This window comes from Myotis daubentonii, chromosome 3 (assembly GCF_963259705.1).
Source record: "Myotis daubentonii chromosome 3, mMyoDau2.1, whole genome shotgun sequence".
Classification (NCBI taxonomy): Eukaryota; Metazoa; Chordata; class Mammalia; order Chiroptera; family Vespertilionidae; genus Myotis; species Myotis daubentonii.
In genome coordinates, this window is record NC_081842.1 from 211,550,583 (window position 1) to 211,567,137 (window position 16,555).

General features: G+C 55.2%; 1 protein-coding gene across 8 annotated transcripts in view; it reads right to left on the reverse strand.

Annotated features, from left to right (window-relative positions):
* TMEM51 (transmembrane protein 51) overlaps positions 1–6,373 on the reverse strand; it is a 52,003-nt gene extending 45,630 nt beyond the window's left edge. For 2 of the 8 annotated variants that reach the window (XM_059691189.1, XM_059691190.1), the window contains exon 1: positions 6,053–6,373. The gene's annotated coding sequence lies outside the window, so the exon portion shown is untranslated. Of the gene's footprint in view, positions 1–5,033; positions 5,187–5,585; positions 5,738–6,052 lie in introns of those variants that run through there. The other 6 variants (XM_059691183.1, XM_059691184.1, XM_059691186.1 and 3 more) reach the window with 3 other exon arrangements.
* Positions 6,374–16,555: the final 10,182 nt, after the last annotated feature.

A 16,555-nucleotide genomic window follows, 5' to 3' on the forward strand; every position in this document is an offset into this window, starting at 1 on the left:
TGGGCATGCTCCTTCTTCAGCTTGGTTGGCTTGGCACTTCCCTGTTTGCCCTCCTCTTCGGGCAGGGGTCCCGCTTCAGCCAGCTGCACTGGGCCAGTTCCCTGTTCCCTGCGGGAGCCCCCGTGCCCTGTGCCTCCACATGTCCTTGGCGTTTTACATACTCACACTGTAGACCTACTTTTGCCTGCCCCACCCACACATAACGAGGCGACAGTTTTACTAGGGTTCTCCTCTCACCACGGAAAATGCACGCTGTTTCCAGGTCTACTTTCTTCTATTCCCCTTTTGGAAAGCCAGGGAAGACCACTTAACTGATTAAAAAACTCACTAAGATGCCAGGCCGGCGTGGCTCAGTGGCTGAGCGTCGACCTATGAACCTGCAGGTCAGGGTTCGATTCCCAGTCTGGGCACATGCCTAGGTTGTGGGCTCCATCCCCAGTTGGGGGCGTGCAGGAGGCAGCCGATCAATGATTCTCTCTCATCATTGATGTTTCTATCTCTCTCTCCCTCTCTCTTCCTCTCTGAAACCAATAAAAATATATTTTTTAAAAAAACACACCACTCACTAATAAGTCACTGCCTGCAGCTGTAAACATTAGCCTAGGGAACCTCCAAGATCGCTTCTACTATCGACAATTTACATGGCATCAACAAAGCTGGGATCCCGGGAGGGGACGAGAGATGCCGGGAGGTCCTGTCCCCAAGGTGGAGTAACAGGCCTCATCACCAGAATAGGAAGCAAATTCTCAGCACACCTTTGCCATGGACACACCTGCTCTCTCAGCGGGAGGGTTTGGAGACGAGCAAGTCACATGCTGATCTTTCCAGGGAGCCACCCCAGTGCCTAGTCCTGGGACCTGGGGCGAGGAATGAAGACATGCGGCTGCGTTAACACCAACAGAGCAGACACTCAGACGGCACGCAGCTTGCTCCCTCCGTCCCTATGATCTTTGGGTCAGATCCATCCCACCCCAAAGGCTGACCTCCTCCAAGTCAAGGAGGCTCACTGAGAACTGGTTTTGCTTTAGATCTCATAAAAATAGTCCCTTTTCGAGAACCCATGGCTACGCAGAGGCGTGGCCTCCTAGAGTCCACGGCGGTGAATCATTTGCCTAGCTTTACAGGGTTTTGGCCCCGGGAGTGTAAGAGGGAGCCAACACGGAAGGCGCCCTCCTGAGGACCTGCCAGCCACCCGAGGAGGGAAGTGTGCGGGACCGGCAGGTTAGATCCGGGGGGAGGAACCGTCACTCGGGGAAATATACCTGCGATGAGGATGGATTGAAAACCAGGCTCCGAAATGGCAGAGCCAGCAAGCACGCTAACAAACCCGCATTAAAACCCCGCAAATGAACCGATGGTTTCCTCCCAAGGTTTCTGCACTGAACATGAGCTGCTTTTGAGACCTGGGGACAAAAACAACCTTGAAAGCCTGTCTGTCCAGAGGCGCATCGTAAAGAGCAGCAAATAAGTTTAGTGGCCAGCGTCCTCCCCGCGGTGGTGCCAGCGTGAACGGACAGCAGCTGACAAGGTCAAGACGCACGGGCTCTGACGTGCAGCCCTTTGCTCCCAGGGCCTCAGCCTTGACTCCCCTGGACGTGCCATGGTGGGTGCCTCCAAAGTGCCTGGCGGGGTGGGGTGCGGGGGAGAAAGGGGCGCTGGGAGGCGGACAATGCCCTGGGTGTTCGTTTTCTTTTTCCAAGAATCACCCTCAAAATCATCCAGAGAGGAATTGGGAAACTTGGGTTCCAATCCTGACTCTGATCTCGGGCAAGCCCCGGGCCTCGGTTTCCCTGCTCGTAAAAGCACCAGGTTGGACTTTCTGATGGCTAAGCTCCCTCTGGCTCCACTTTCCGAGCTAAAGGGACCAGCATTCAGGCTGAAAGGCTTGTAATTCTGATAAATCTAGGGCAAGCGAGAATAAGGAGACTTTCGGCAGCTCAGACCAAGTAAACAAGGGCGGATAGGAGGCCGGCCACCCAGCAGTCCTGAGATGCCAGCTGGGGCTCAGGGGGGAGGAGTCGGAATTAGCCTGAGGCCTCCGCTGAGACCCTCCGAGAGGCCCCCTGGCTGTGTCTTGGGGGGGAGGCGGGCAGGGCAGTCTGGCCTGAATCAGGGAAAACCAAACAAGTGACCTGTTTCTTTGAGGAGCCAGAGCTCCGTGGGGGGGGGGGGGGGGGGGGGGGACACAGTGTGCCAAGGGCTCAATCCAGGAGAAGGGAGGAAAAAACACTGCCGGGTGAAGCTGGGCCACCCGTCCAGGCCGGGGAGGAGTAAGACCCTAGGAAGGGGCTGGCAAGACTGAGATGCTGAGACAGCCTGAGCTACACGGGGGCCTCAAACAAGTCTCTGACCTGGATGCCGCCAGGCCTCCTGGGATCATGCAGAGAACCCTGGAGGGGGCAGGAGAGCTGGGTGCCTCCTTGGGCAAGTTTCTTTCCCTCCTTGAGTTCCGTGTGTCAAATGAGAGTGGTCCCCTCCACCCGAGACATCCCAGGGTCCCCCTGTGGCAGGTGAGAGGCGGTGCCTGTTCCGCCACGAAGCCAAAAACACGGAGGACACCCTTACCGCTGTCAGACTGCCAGGATGCCTCCAAGCTTCCGAGCAGACACCACAAAAGCGAAAGCAAAAGCCAGTAGCCAGAGCAGACCCTTCGCCCTGTCCCCCATCAGAAGGCACTGAGTTTCTAGAACATTCCAGGCACCTGGGGAGAAAATTTTTCAGTCCCTTGAATTCCATGTAACTTGGTGCTGGGGGAAGAGAAGCCCAGAGCCAGAGGCCCTCGCACTCCAGTCTCTTCCAGCCTGAGGGTTTTAGGGGGTTATTGTCACCCCACGGGGGAGGGGAGAACATTTACCAGATCCTCAACCCAGTAAAACAGGAGCCCCTGGCGGATCAGGCTGCCCAGCGCGAGTGCCGACAGGAGGCAGGCCGCTGGCCCTGCCTTTCCTCACACACACACAGACTCCCGGACCTTGGGACTCCGGGAGCCAGAGCCAGAAAGACACAGCTGGAGGGGACGGGGCCCTGCCAAGGTGCCAGGCCCTTGCCACCCCTCTGGTAGAAGCCGGGCTGGCAGTGCGGGCCTCACACCCAATCCACAAATCTGCCCCTTGATCAGCGGTCACATGTTAAGACCACATGTTCCTCTCTGCCTCCTGGGCGGGGCTCCAATCCACGCCCCCTTTTTCACGCCCTCTGCCCCCAACCTGCAGGCCAGCCTGCTCTCCCCAGCAGCCTTCTCCAAACGTCCATCCAACAGCAGCCGGAACTGTCCTCCTAACGTAGCAAAAGGATCAAACGACTCCCCAGCTTAAGGGACGTGTCTTCCTTGTTCAGTGTCCGCAGAGCGCCCAGCACGCTGCCTGGTGGGCAGAGGCACACCTGTTGAGTGGTTCCCAGGTGTCTACATGATCCCGTCTCACCTGCGTGACCACCGCCCACCCAGTCCAGCTCACTCCGGGCCCTCCACTCCCGCTACTTTCCCCTCCCTCACTATCTGAGCACCCACACCCAGCACACGTGGCCTCCATACCTCCCTGCCTTTGCTGATGCCGTTCCATCTGCTCAGACACCCTTCCTCTCTGTCACCGTGAGTGACTCTAATTCACTGTTGAATGTTCAAACATCCTTCTTGTAGCAGGACCTCTGGTCAGGCCCCCGCCCGGGTTACTTTCTTTCTTCTGTTCTCCCCTAAGCCCTGTGACCGAACTTCCTAGAGGAGTGGCTGTGTGCAAGGCTTGGGTAACCCGTCCTGCTTTCCATCCCCTTTCACAGGTGAAGAAACCAAGGCTCAGAGAGGCCACGTGACTATCACTGGGGGTCACAGAGAAACTCCTGGGAGGGGTGGGGCCTGACTAGATGGCCACCTCTCTGGGACCCTTGTCACTGACTGCTCACCAGGCTGGGCCCTGTCTCCCTAGGGGCAGGCCGGGCCCTGAGACAAGCCCAGGAAACCCTAATGATGGAACCACTGTCAGCTCAGGACGTGGTGAGGAACAGATGCACCGCCAGCCTCCTCCCCGTCCTGCTCTCCCGCCTGTATCTCTGGCAAGCTGTAGGGAGAGGCATCTGGAGGGGAAGGGGCTCCCTCCCAATGCCATGCGGCCCCATCAACTTGGGCTGGGATCTTTCCTGACAAGTCTCCAAAGTGTCAAGGTGGTTCCGGGGCCCCAGAGCCTTTCACTAGCGCCCCTCCACCCCCCTCGCCCCAGCTGCTAGGGAAGGACATGGCCCAGGTCAAGAAGGCTCTTCCGTGCCCTGCACGGGTGCCCCAAGGCTGACTGGGGCAGGGAGTGCCGGGGCGGGGCTGGGGAACATATGGACGACCAGGCTTCCCGGGCCCCAGCCCTTGGTTAGGAAAGATTTCTTTCTGAAAGCGGCCATCCCTCTTAGACTCGGCATATACCTCCCTTCCGGCGCAGGCGCAGACTGTAGCTGGATGTGGGTCCCAGGACCTGCTATGTGCTAGGCACCAGCTCCCCCCTCCCCCGCGGGGTAGCATCGCCTGTTACAGCGGTTCACAGGGAGAAACTCAGTCACCCCACCTTGCTCACGCCCCGATTCCTCGCCCTGTTGCTTCCAATACGTAACACGCACATCCACACCCTCCAATCGAAATCCCTAAAAAGTCTCGATTTCTAGAAAGGAGTAAGTGATAGGGGCAGGGGGATCTTGCGGGCAGCGCCGGGGTGGGTTCAGGGGGCCTACCTGGAAATTCCCCAAATTCTGCACCAGGGGAAGGCGCCTCTTTGTCCTCCAGGCCAAGGGTTCAAACCCGCCGGCGGCTGGCACCTGCCCCGCCCGAGGCGCCCCGGAGGCCGCCGCCTTCCCCGGCCGAGGCCCCAGCACGGAGCCCGGGGGGCGGGGTGCCCGCGCTGGAAGGGCGCTGCCCGGGCGGCTGCGGGTACGAAGTTCTTCGGGCGCCAGACCCGGGGCTGAAAGCTCTCGGACGGACGCACAGACAGACCCAGGCAGCTCTGACTCCCTCCCCGGGGACCCCGCGGTCCCTCCGGGGCGCGGCGGCGCAGACTCACCGGGGCGGCGGGTCCCGCTCGGTCTCCGCCGGGCGGCGGGGGCGGGGGCTCCACGGGCTGCCTCCTCCGGGAGCGGGGATCCCGGGGCGGGGGGCTCCGGGGGTCGGGGAGACCGCGCACCGCCCGCTCGGGACCGGGATGCAGACGCAGGAAGCGCGGCCCCGGAGCGCGGCGGCGGGAGGCGGGGCGGCGGACGCGGAGGGCGGTGCCACCCGAGCAGCTCCCGCCCGCGAGGCGCCGCCCACCGGGGACCCTCCCCCCGGGCCCGCCGCGCCACCCTCCGGCCCGGGGCGGGGACCCCGGCTGCGAGGGCGACACCCCCTCCCCCGGCGGCTGCGGAAGCGCTGGGGTCGCAGGACGCCGGGCCCAAGTCCTCTCCCCACCCTCCGCGGCAAGCTTGGAAGGGAGAGGGGACGAACCCCCAAGATGTGGGGGTGCAGTGGGGGAGGTCGTGGCCGGGAGCCGGGGTATTTGTGGGTTAATAGCGATGGGAGACGCCCCACCTCTGGCTCCCCCCTGGGCGCGGGCGCTCGGACCCCGCAGCGCCGCTACCTGGTCTCGCGCTCACCTGGCCGCCCCGCGCCGGCTCTTCCCGGGGGGCTGGGGGTGCAGGGTGCGGAGTGCGGGGGGGCTCGGCTGCTCCCTCTCACCCTCCGGCAGCGGGATCAGATCTGGCAGCGCTGGGGCCCGCGCCTGCGAGGTGACTGAGGGCGGAGGTTTGGGAAGCGAGTTTTTAAACGGCGAGTCCGCTCACGCCTCCCCTCCGGCTCCCCACCCCGTCCCAGGTGTCCCAGCGCCTTCGGGGTCCACGCCGGCGCCTCCGCCCAGACGGAGCCCGTTTGGCGTGCGGGTCCCGCGCGCGGGGTCGGGGCGCTCAGGCCCCGGAGCCTCCGGTGCTGGGGGGCCATCCCCAACTTCGCAGGGAACTTTCCCAGGAAAGCGCAGGCGCTGCCCCCCTGCGCCGCTGCCCGAGGCCGGTCCCCGGGAGGGCGAACCCCGCTGGGCGAGCGCGCTCTCACCTGCAGCTCGGCCTCCGCCGGGCCTGGAGGTTTGCCAGGGAGCCGCGCCGGCCTGGCGTCCGACCTGGGTGGGTTGATCGCAGCCAAACCACCGAAAAACCGAGGCTCTAAACAGAAGGAGAAGGCAGCCCGCCTCCTCCCTCAATCTCAGGCTGAATTCCCGGGGAGGTCAGGCCTGGGTCCCCTTCTCGGGTGCGTGTCCAAGCCTTTGAAGTTCGAGCCCTGAGAAAAAGCCCACGGGCAGCCGGCCAGGTGTCAGAGAAGGCGCCTCCTACCGGGAAGCTCGCGTGTCCAGCACAGAAATGAGGCACCTGGTGGGACTGCAACCGCGTTCCCCTCCAGACGGCTGCATGCTGCATTCATGGGGATGCATGGTCTCCAGTGTGTGTGTGTGTGTGTGTGTGTGTGTGTGTGTGTGTGTGTGTGTGTGTGTGTGTGTGTGTGTGTGTGTGTGTGTGTGTGTGTGTGTGTGTGTGTGTGTGTGTGTGTGTGTGTGTGTGTCTACAGTTACCACTGGTGGGTATTCCAGCCCCCCCCCCCCCACACACACACATTGTTTCAACTCAACAGTCACGGGTCAGCAGAACCCTGGTGTTCACGCAAATTCAGGGCTGCCTTGTGACTTGAGGCTGGGGAAGGCATTTGGGGAAACAGAGCAGGGAGTTCCCATGAGCATAACATAACTGCTAGTCCTCCCATCCTCACTACGGACCTGCTTTCCTTGCACCATCTCCTGGAACCCTGATACCAACCCACGAGATGGTCAGTGCTTACACCCACTTTACAGAAGAGAAGGCAGAGGCTTCAAGCGGGGAGGTCTTCTGCCCAAGGTCACACAGCTGGGAAGTAGCAGGAGTTAGCCCCTGGTTGGGTGGCTCTAGACCAGTGGTTCTCAACCTTGGCTGCACATTAGAAGCACCTGGGAATCTTTTTTAAAATCCTGATTTCTGGGCCTCATCCTCCGGAAATTCTCTTTATTACTAATGTTGTGGCCCCACCCCATAACAAAGAAACAGAATTTCCGGAGGATGAGGCCCAGAAATCAGGATTTTAAAAAAAGATTCCCAGGTGATTCTAATGTGCAGCCAAGGTTGAGAACCACTGCTCTAGAAGCTGTTTTGGAATTCGTCCTTGTCAGTTGCACATGCTCTCTACTCTGGGACAAGGTCCCCCACCCCCAACCCCGCCCCCACTTCCCCGACTGCCAGTCAGGAAGTCGCCTTTGTCCCATCTCGGCGCAGGGATGGGGTTCTCTCCAGTTCCACTCCCGCCTCAAGGGCAGGGATTCCTGTGGCTACTTCGTCGGCTCCCTGCAGGTGCTTCGTACAAATTTGATGAGTGAATGAAAGCCCCCAGAATATTATGTTAGGGGTTGGGGAGCCCCTGTGTAAGCGGGTACCTGTGAGAACATGCTCCGGGATAAGATCTGTGCATATGCATCGCAAAGTTTAGACTGAATCTGGCAACCTGCCAGGCTCCAGAGCAGAGATGGGGACAGTCACGTAGCCCGCAGATAAGACTGGAATCTGGTTTCCATTTCACTCTGCGAGTCTGACTTCTGAGAGGCCCTGGCTGGGGATGGTCGCTTCAGGCCGTGGCTCCAGCTCCCACCTGGAGGCGAAGAGCCTCAGTACTTTTCCGTGCCAGGATCCGGCTCCAGATTCACCCGGCGCTGCTGCAAACCCAACGGGGTGGGTCCGGTGGATCTCAGCAAACCATCTTTGGAGTGCTCTTTAGGCGGCTCACCCTGGCTAACCTGGGGAGAGGCTGGCGAAATTCTCAGCCAAAGCTGAGCCACAGGCAAATCTGAGAAGGTGGGAGGGGAGACCTGTTTCTCTTTGTCATCTCCCCCCCCCCCCCCCGCTTTTACTATCCAAGCCACACACCAGCCTGCTGACAACCTGTAACTGTGTGCCCTGCACTGAGTGGAAAATAAATGGCAAGCAGCCAGCATCAAAATAAAAAACAAACAAAACAAAATAAAAACCCCCAAAGATGTCCACATCCTAATCCCCAGAACCTGCAAATATGTTACTTTACATGGCAAAAGGGACTTTGCAGATATGATGACTGTAAGGGTCTTGAGATGGGAGATCATCCTGAATTATCCTGCTGGACCTAATGTCGCCGAAGCGATTCTTATAAGAGGGAGGCAGGAGGGTCAGAGTCAGGGAAGGAGATGGGACAGGTGAAGTAGAGGTCAGAGTGATTCAGTGGCTGAAGGGAGCTAGGAGCCGAGGAGTGTGGGAAGCTTCTAGAAACTAGAAAAGGCCAGGAATGGATTCTCCCCTAGGCCCCCCAGGAGGAGCCCTCCCCGCTGACACCTTAATTTCAGTTTAGTGAGATCAGTTATGGACCTCTGACCTCTAAAAATGTAAGATCATACATTTGTGTTGTTCTAAACCAGGACATTTTCGGTCATCTGTCACAGCAGCGACAGGAAACTAATACGTCCTGCAAACTCAGCCATGTAGGAAGGTGTTTATTTCACCTGCCTTTTTAGCTAACCGTTCACCATGATGCTCTTCTCACAAGTGGCACCACGTATTGTGGATTTAGGAAGAAGGCAGGATTTTATTAGCTCTGTCTTGGGGTTCTGAGTCTTCTGCCACTTATGAGCTGTGTGACCTTGGGCAGATGTCTCCTCCTCTCTGAACCTCGTTCCTCATCTGCCAAACAGGGATGCTAATGATGCCTACTTCGAAGGATCAATATGAGGATTGGGTGAACCAGAATGTGACAAAGTGCCTTGTAAATAGCCCAGTGTGACCTGAATATGAGTTGTTTGGCGCATTAGCTTGTCCAGTTCTGAAAGCCTGGATTCTAAGAAGAGACGATGCTGCTCTGATCATTTGCTCTGGCTAAGTGGTCAGGTGACTAATTTAAAATATTGAACTGTTGACCCTGGCGGGGTACTTCGTTGGTTAGAGCACGGTCTGGTTAGAACATCGTCCCAATATGCCACAGTTGTGGGTTCAGGGCACATACAAGAATCAACCAATGAATGCATAAATACATGGAATGACAAATCGATGTTTCTCTCTCTCTCAAATCAACAGATAAAAAAGAAGCTTATTTAAAAAAAAAATATTGAACTGTCTCTGGTCAGTGACAAGACACCAATCTGCCATGAAGTGAAGCTGGGAGAATCTACTTGCATGAATATATCTTCATGCAGAACTCACACATGTGCTCAAGAACACGTGTCCAAGGACTTTTCATTGCTGATTATCTATAACGGTGAAAAACTGTGATCAACCTAAATGCCACCGGTAGGAGAGATGCTAAATAAATCATGATGCAGGCTCCTGCTGGAATACTATGCAGCCATGAAAGGGGGTGGTTCTATCTAACAGGGAAGAATATCCAAGATGTATCATTTCCTGAGAAAGGCACTAGACTAAGCATAATGATGCCACACAAATGTGGTTTTTTAAATATGAAGACACATATATATTTGATTATGCCTAGAAGTGTGTGGGAGGAGTCAAACTGTGGTGACCCTTAGAAATTGAGAAGAGGGGTGTGTTTGTGTGTGTGTGTGTGTGTGTGTGTGTGTGTGTGTGATGGGGGAGGTATTTTTTTCAACAAGAATGTGTTAAATTAATAATAAAAACTAAGAAAAAACAAGGAGGAGCCACCTGTATGGTCCCCAGGGAGTGCACCCTCCTTTACCTGCCCCCATGGGGTGGTCTGCCCACACCTGTCGCTCTTTCCTTTTGTTCCGTTCTGAGCAGGGGACCCTCCTCTTCTCTAAAACCTTGAGTTGCTGAGCAATGTCTCTGCTGTGTGACTCTTGACAAAGTCAGCAGTAAATTACAGACGTACATGTACTTGTAACCTGGCCTTCCTCTGGAGCAAGTCACATTAGTCACTGGGAAGGGATATGTCTTCTGTACAGGTGTCACCTGTGACATATTGGCCCAGCCTCTCTGAAGGTGGCATCAGGTCTGTGTGGCAGAGAAACTATGCTCATGTAGTGCAAAGTAACTTGGATAGTTGGACATTTGCTTCAATGAAGCAATTTTCATCCCATTTCCTGGAACATTTTCATTCAAGAAATACATCTCTACCTGAGTTACCGATGTATCTGGGCCTGTGCAGACGAATCTGACAGCCGGAAGGGAGCTAGTAAGGACCTCAGGGCATTTGAGCACAGGTTCCTAAGACCCCTGAGCACAGCCAGCCAGCAATTCTATATCCTTATCACCCCATATTCCTTTGTGCCCCTTCCCTTGGAACCCCGCTCTGGCCTCATAATCAGTGCAATCCACCCAGCTACTTCCTATCTGGTGTCCTGCTCCCAAGCTCTCACCTTGAATCATTCTCCAGGCTGCAGGGTCAGCAGCATGAAGCAGGTCTGAGCAATGGTTCCTTGCTGCCCGCAGCACCGAGTCCAGACTCCCTAACGAGGACACACAAGCACTTCATACGTAATTGGGTGGGCCCTTCTGATTTGCTCCGCCTCCTTATTCATCGCTCCCTCAGGCTCCATGCGTATTCTCTCTCTTCCTGCGGGTCCCTTTTCATCAATGATGCAACCTTTCCCGGAAGATTCCGGTAAACTCCCTTGAAAGGCCCTTGCAGGAACTGAGTCACAGGCCCATTCCTAAACCTACCAAACTTCCACAACTGCAGGGTCACAGAAAACACTGCTCCCGTCCAAACCCAGAACACAGCTTCCACTGGTGGACACTTTTGAAATTAACTTTACAAATACGTAAGGATTCATGACAGCCACATGCTGAAAGCAACCTAAACATCCTTCAATAGGCGAATGTTTAAAACTGTGGTATAGCCATACCATGGAATATTATACAGCAATAAAAAGGAACTAAGTATCAATGGATTCACCCACCTAGAAGGATCTCAAGGGGATAAAGAAAGCGGATCTCAAAAGGTTACATACTGTATGATTTCGTTTATATAATATTCCTGAAATTATAGAGATGAAGAACATTGCCAGGGGTTGCGGATAGGGGTGGTGGTGAGGGGTGAGGGTGGCTACGGTGGAGTAGCATGAGGGAGCTTGTGTTGATGGAACAGTTCTGGGTCTTGATTGAGGTGCTGGTTACACACACACACACACACACAAATGAATATACGTGAAACATGAAATCTGAGTAAGCCCTGTGGATTGTATTGATGTCAGCTTCCTGGCTGTGATAGTATACGATAGTTATGCAACATGTTACCATTGGAGAAGGCTGGGTGAAGCACGCACAAGATCCCCCGGTTAATTTTACTTTTTTGCAATTTCCTGAGAATCTATAATTATTTCAAAATGAAGATTTCAACCCAAGTGATACATAAATGAAGTAAATAAATACATAGGGGTATTGGGATGCGGGGGGGGGGGGGGAGATATGAAAAACATGACCAGCACAGGAATAGTTAAATTCCTCAGATCACCAGAGGAGGTGAGAGATCCAGACCACACAGCTAAGCAGGCAGGAAGTATAACTTTTTCCATGACTCAGCCGAATTTATCTTGGAGCCCTACTCCGCCAGGTGGTGGAAATGTTCCCCTTTCCTTAGATGTTGGGGTTGCATCTAAATTCTGAAGCCTCATGTCCCACCACAGCCCCCAGGGGCACATCTGGTGCAGGTGCCACCCACCAAGTGCCCAGACTGGCTGCCGGCTGTTGGCCCCTGCGAGTCCATGCGGAGCTGCCCCTCACCCCAGCTCCACAACACGCTGAGCCCGAGGGAAACCTGGCAGGACAACAAGTCCCTCTCTGGCACCGTCTGATTCACACCGAGTCCATAAATATATTTGCTTGGCCCATAGAGTATTTTAAGAAATTAGTTGGCAACATGTGAAATGGGTGTTTCCACATAGTAATCTAGGTAGCTGGAGCAGATGGCGCTGGGCACACATCCCAATGGGTCAGCTTCCCGGGGGACCCGATGGGTGCTGGCTGTCCCTTTAGACCAGACATGCCCCTTTGTGGGTTTGCCACAGTCCCTGCCATTCCCTATTGTGCGTCCGGCTTGGATCCACTCATTTACAACCTGCCTGGCCCCTCTAGGCACGGGAGTTGGCAACCCTTACTCTTTCCTCCTTCTGTGTCACTTTTGGGTTTTCTCCAGCTCCTTGCTGGGGTGCAGAAACCCATTTGCCTAGATAAATCGAAAGCTGTTCATTCCAGGACCGTGCTGGCTCCACACAGGAAAGGGACACAATGAGACACAGCCCGGCGTCCGCTCTCAGGATCCCTGGCTTCCTTCCAGACTCTCCTTCCTCCTCCTCGTCTGGGATCCTTTCTTTTGTCTTAGGAAACAGGAAGTCTTGGGAGCCCAGCAGCTGTGTCTTGTCCTCACCCCGGCCCGCAGCCTCGCTATCGTACACACACACCCATCTTCTGTTCCCTGTGATTCCTGGGCTTTCAAAACTCAAAAGCCAGGACTTTTGCTTCTCTTTCCCGCTGTGTCTACCATCCTGGAGACATAGGACAACACCTGCCTGGACTTTGCGGCCGGAGAGATCTTTCTGTAAGCCAGGTGCTGTGCTCAGCTCATTCCATCCACTGTCTCATTTCAGCCTCAAACTGGAAATGAGGCGAATGAAACGGAATTTTTGGACAGGAACCCGGATTCTTTGTCTGCAGAATCGAAGTATGAATCCACGGGCAGAGAGTAGTATAGCAAACGTGGAGATTCTTTGAAGAACAAGTACAGACTCCCACGTGGGGAGAGGGAAAGGGTCCCACAGAATGGACTCCCACGTGGGGAAGGGGTGAGGGTCCCACTGACTTCTTTTTCCCTATCCTATATAATGAAAGGCTAATATGCAAATAGACTGAACGGCAGAACAACTGGAACAACCGAACAACTGGTCGCTATGACATGTGCTGACCACCAGGGGGCGTCAGCGGGTGCGAGCAGGGCCGGCGCTGTCAGTGCATGGGAGGGGCAGTGGTGGGAGCGGGGCTGCTGGCAGACAGGGGACCAGGAGTCATGATGGGAGGAGCTGGGGCGGGGGAGCAGAGGATGGGCCAAGACCCGCCCTGTGCCTACCGCAGCCTCACGGCCCATAGTTCCTTTCAAGGTGCACGAATTTGTGCACTGGGCCCCTAGTGGCTTATAAAGGCTGCAGATCCTGGTGCCTTGATAGACCCTCTGGTCACTATTCCCTTAGACGGTTACTATAGTGACTCCTGAACTCAAAGGTCAAACACCACATGGGACATGTCATGCCCTCCTCCCTCATTGTTCTTTTCTTTCTGGCTCTCTTCCTTCTTCTTATTTTGTAAATATAGACCTTTTTGGCTACTGCCAGCTCCCTTGTCTGACGTAAATGCAACTATTACTGCTCCCAGCATCTGGCTTCCTTGTGTTATGGAGATGTACCTTCTCCCAATCTGTAGCCCTGGTTTTCCATGGACCCCAATTCTAACAATTCCCTAAGCCTGCTTATATTCCCTAAAATTCCTGCTTCACTAAGAGAGAGGGAGTGTTTGTCTCAAGTCAACAGCTGGTGAGAGGCAGGGCTGGCACTTGGACCCAGATCCCATAGCCACTGGGTTCCCACAAAGGCAAGGCTTAATTTCAGGCCACCTTTTCTGCTTCCTGCACTCCCAGGTCCCTGCCCATCTAAGCAGGGCAGGGGCCAGTCAGGATTCATACCTGGATGAAACTGAAAGACCATTGGTCGAGCAGTTCCCAAGGCCCGCCTGTTACCCAGCCGATTGGCAGGATGGCTGTGACTGACAGGCGGCCGATGAATGACAGGATGAAATAGTTGGACCCACGCCCCGCACTTGAAGCACTTGAACCGCGGCTGTGAGCCCAGACCGCCGGCGCACGTGGATTCCCTGGAGAAGAGCAGGGATAAAAATGGAAGGACGAGACAAGAGGTTGAGTCAGAGTTAGTAAATCCGGTTAAAGAGCGGGTAGATGCTGCCTGCTGTCAGTTTGCAAATCAGCAGCTCGCCTTGCAAGCTGGCCAAGGCCATTTCTCCGAAAATCCAATTACAATGCAGAGCCTGGAGGGCAGCCCTGGGTTTCTGCTCAGCTCCCTGTCCTCCCCCGCTTCCCTCGCCTGCCTCATGTCCAAGGGCCCTGCTAGTTCCCGGGGCTCCGGGAGAGCTGGTCCCTCTACCAGTGGTTCTCAACCTTCCTAATGCTGCGACCCTTTAATACAGTTCCTCATGTTGTGGTGACCCCCAACCATAAAATTATTTTCGTTGCTACTTCATAACTGTAATGTTGCTACTGTTATGAATCGTCATGTAAATATCTGATATGCTATATGTGTTTTCCGATGGTCGCGACCCACAGGTTGAGAACCGCTGCAGCACTCGGGCACCAAGCAGTCCTTCCCCACCACCTGTCCCTCCAGCCCTCTGCCTACCCCTGCCTACCGGGGGCCTGGGAGCAAGGAGTCAGCGCAGGAAAACACAGACCCACCCACCCCCACCCCTGCCCCCAGGCCCTTGGATTTTCTCAGGACGGGCATCTGGACCTGGTTTGGACAGCACCATGGGGCTAACTAGTCAGAAAGGGGGAAGGGGTGTTTTTTTTTGTTGGTTTGAATTCAGTGTAATTCAAAGTTTAAAAATTTGTATTAATTGGCATTGTTACATTTTCCTGTTGGACATGTGACCATTTTTTCACCGTAGGTTGCCTTTTAGCTAGTAGTAGGCACCATTCACAGAGCCCACGCTATTAGAGTTGTGCATGTATGAGGCCGTCTAGCGTGGTGCTTAGGCACAGGGCCCTGCCTGGGTCCAAACCCTGGGCCTGTCATTACTGAGTACAGCTCCTGGGGTGAGTCATTTAACCTTGTGGGGCCTCAGCTTCCTTGTCTGTGAAGTGGGGTTGGTAAGAGTCCTGACCAAGTTGATGCCTGTAAAATATAGCAGGCACTGCCTGGCTCATGAAACGTTGCTCTGTGAAAGGAGGCTCTTATTCTTTTTGGAGAACCCCCCCCCCCAAGGTGACAGTCACGGAAGGGATGGGGTGACATGGTCCCTGCTCTTTGCGTCCGGGTCACTTGTCTCAGCAGAATTATGATTTGAGAGCTAAGGACACAGTCCTGGCCGTTGACCTGGCCTCTCCAGTGTCTCGGCTGGCACCAGAGACAGAACCACCTGGGAGTGCTCCTTGGACTCACGGGGGAGCCACAAAGGCCTGGAGGAGTGTGCCAGGCTGGGCTCCTCCCCATCTCACTGGGGACTACTGAGCACGGTGGGGGGAGGTGGGCAAAAATGCAGAAGTGGGGCCCAGTCTGCGGCCTTGGCTCTCAGGAGGAGGGTGGGAATGGGAAGGGGTAGGAGGGTGATGGGAAAGGATAGGACGGTGACGGGGAGGGCAAGCAGCCTGGAGACAGAGCAGCTGTGCCCGGAGTCCAATCATCCCTTTGTCCAGCTGCTCAGAAGGAGGAAACAGTGGCCAGACGTGCCGAGTTCAGAGTTGGTGACCTTGTGGGCTGCCAGGGTGATGGGAACTGCCACCCAACCCCTGGAAATCCCCCATGGGGGCTGGGGGGGGGAAGGAGGGGATGGAGGGCTGCCCTGTGCTGGAACTCTCCTCTGGTCCCAGGCCTTGTACTGCCTTTTCTTTTTTCTTTTTCCTTGAGGCGTAATTCCTATTCGGTGAGGTACAAAACTCTTACGTGGAGATTTTACCCATGTACACCCCTGTGTAGCCACCACCCGGTTCAAAATCTAGAGCTTTCCCAGGACCCAAGAAGGCTGCCTCAGGCCCTTTCCCAGCCAAGACCCCCGAAGTACCCTTCGTCCGCATTAATTAATTTTGCCCATTTTTGAACTTCAAATAAACAGAATCGTACAGTTCAGGAGCCCCGCCCCCTTGGGCTTAGTTTTGCTTTTAGGTTTCAGCTCCTGAAAAATGCCAACTCCTCAGGGAGGCCTCCCCTGACCTCCCTACTGGAGACCCGTCACCAGGTGCTCTGCTCATTGGTGAGCTCTCCCCTCGCACCGTGAGGTGTACGAAGGGCAGGAGTGAGTTGGTTTTGTTGACTGTCAGTCCCCAGGGAGTAGGCAGGAGCCTGCGGGAGAGCAGTGTGTTCAGCGTGGCTGTGTATTCAGATCATCTTTTATTTTATTTTTTTTCAGATAATCTTTTAAAGAGTAACTATGAGTCCCACCTCAGAGCAATTGAATAGGAATCTCTGGGGGTGGGACCCTAACAGCAGGGTTTTATTGTTATTTTTTTAATATATTTTTATTGATTTCAGAGAGGAAGGGAGAGAAACATCAATGATGAGAGAGAATCATTGATTGGCTGCCTCCTGCATGCCCCCTACTGGGGATGGAGCCTACACCCTGGGCATGTGCCCTTGACCAGAATCGAACCTGGGACCCTTCAGTCCACAGGCCGATGCTCTATCTACTAAGCCAAACCGGTTAGGGCAGCAGTTGGGTTTTAAATACTCTCAGGTGTTCCTATTGCACCGGCCTCCTGATCTAAGAACCACTCGGCTGGCTTGGTGTGTCTGGGGTGGGGCATCTGTAGTTTTAACCACCATCCAGGTAT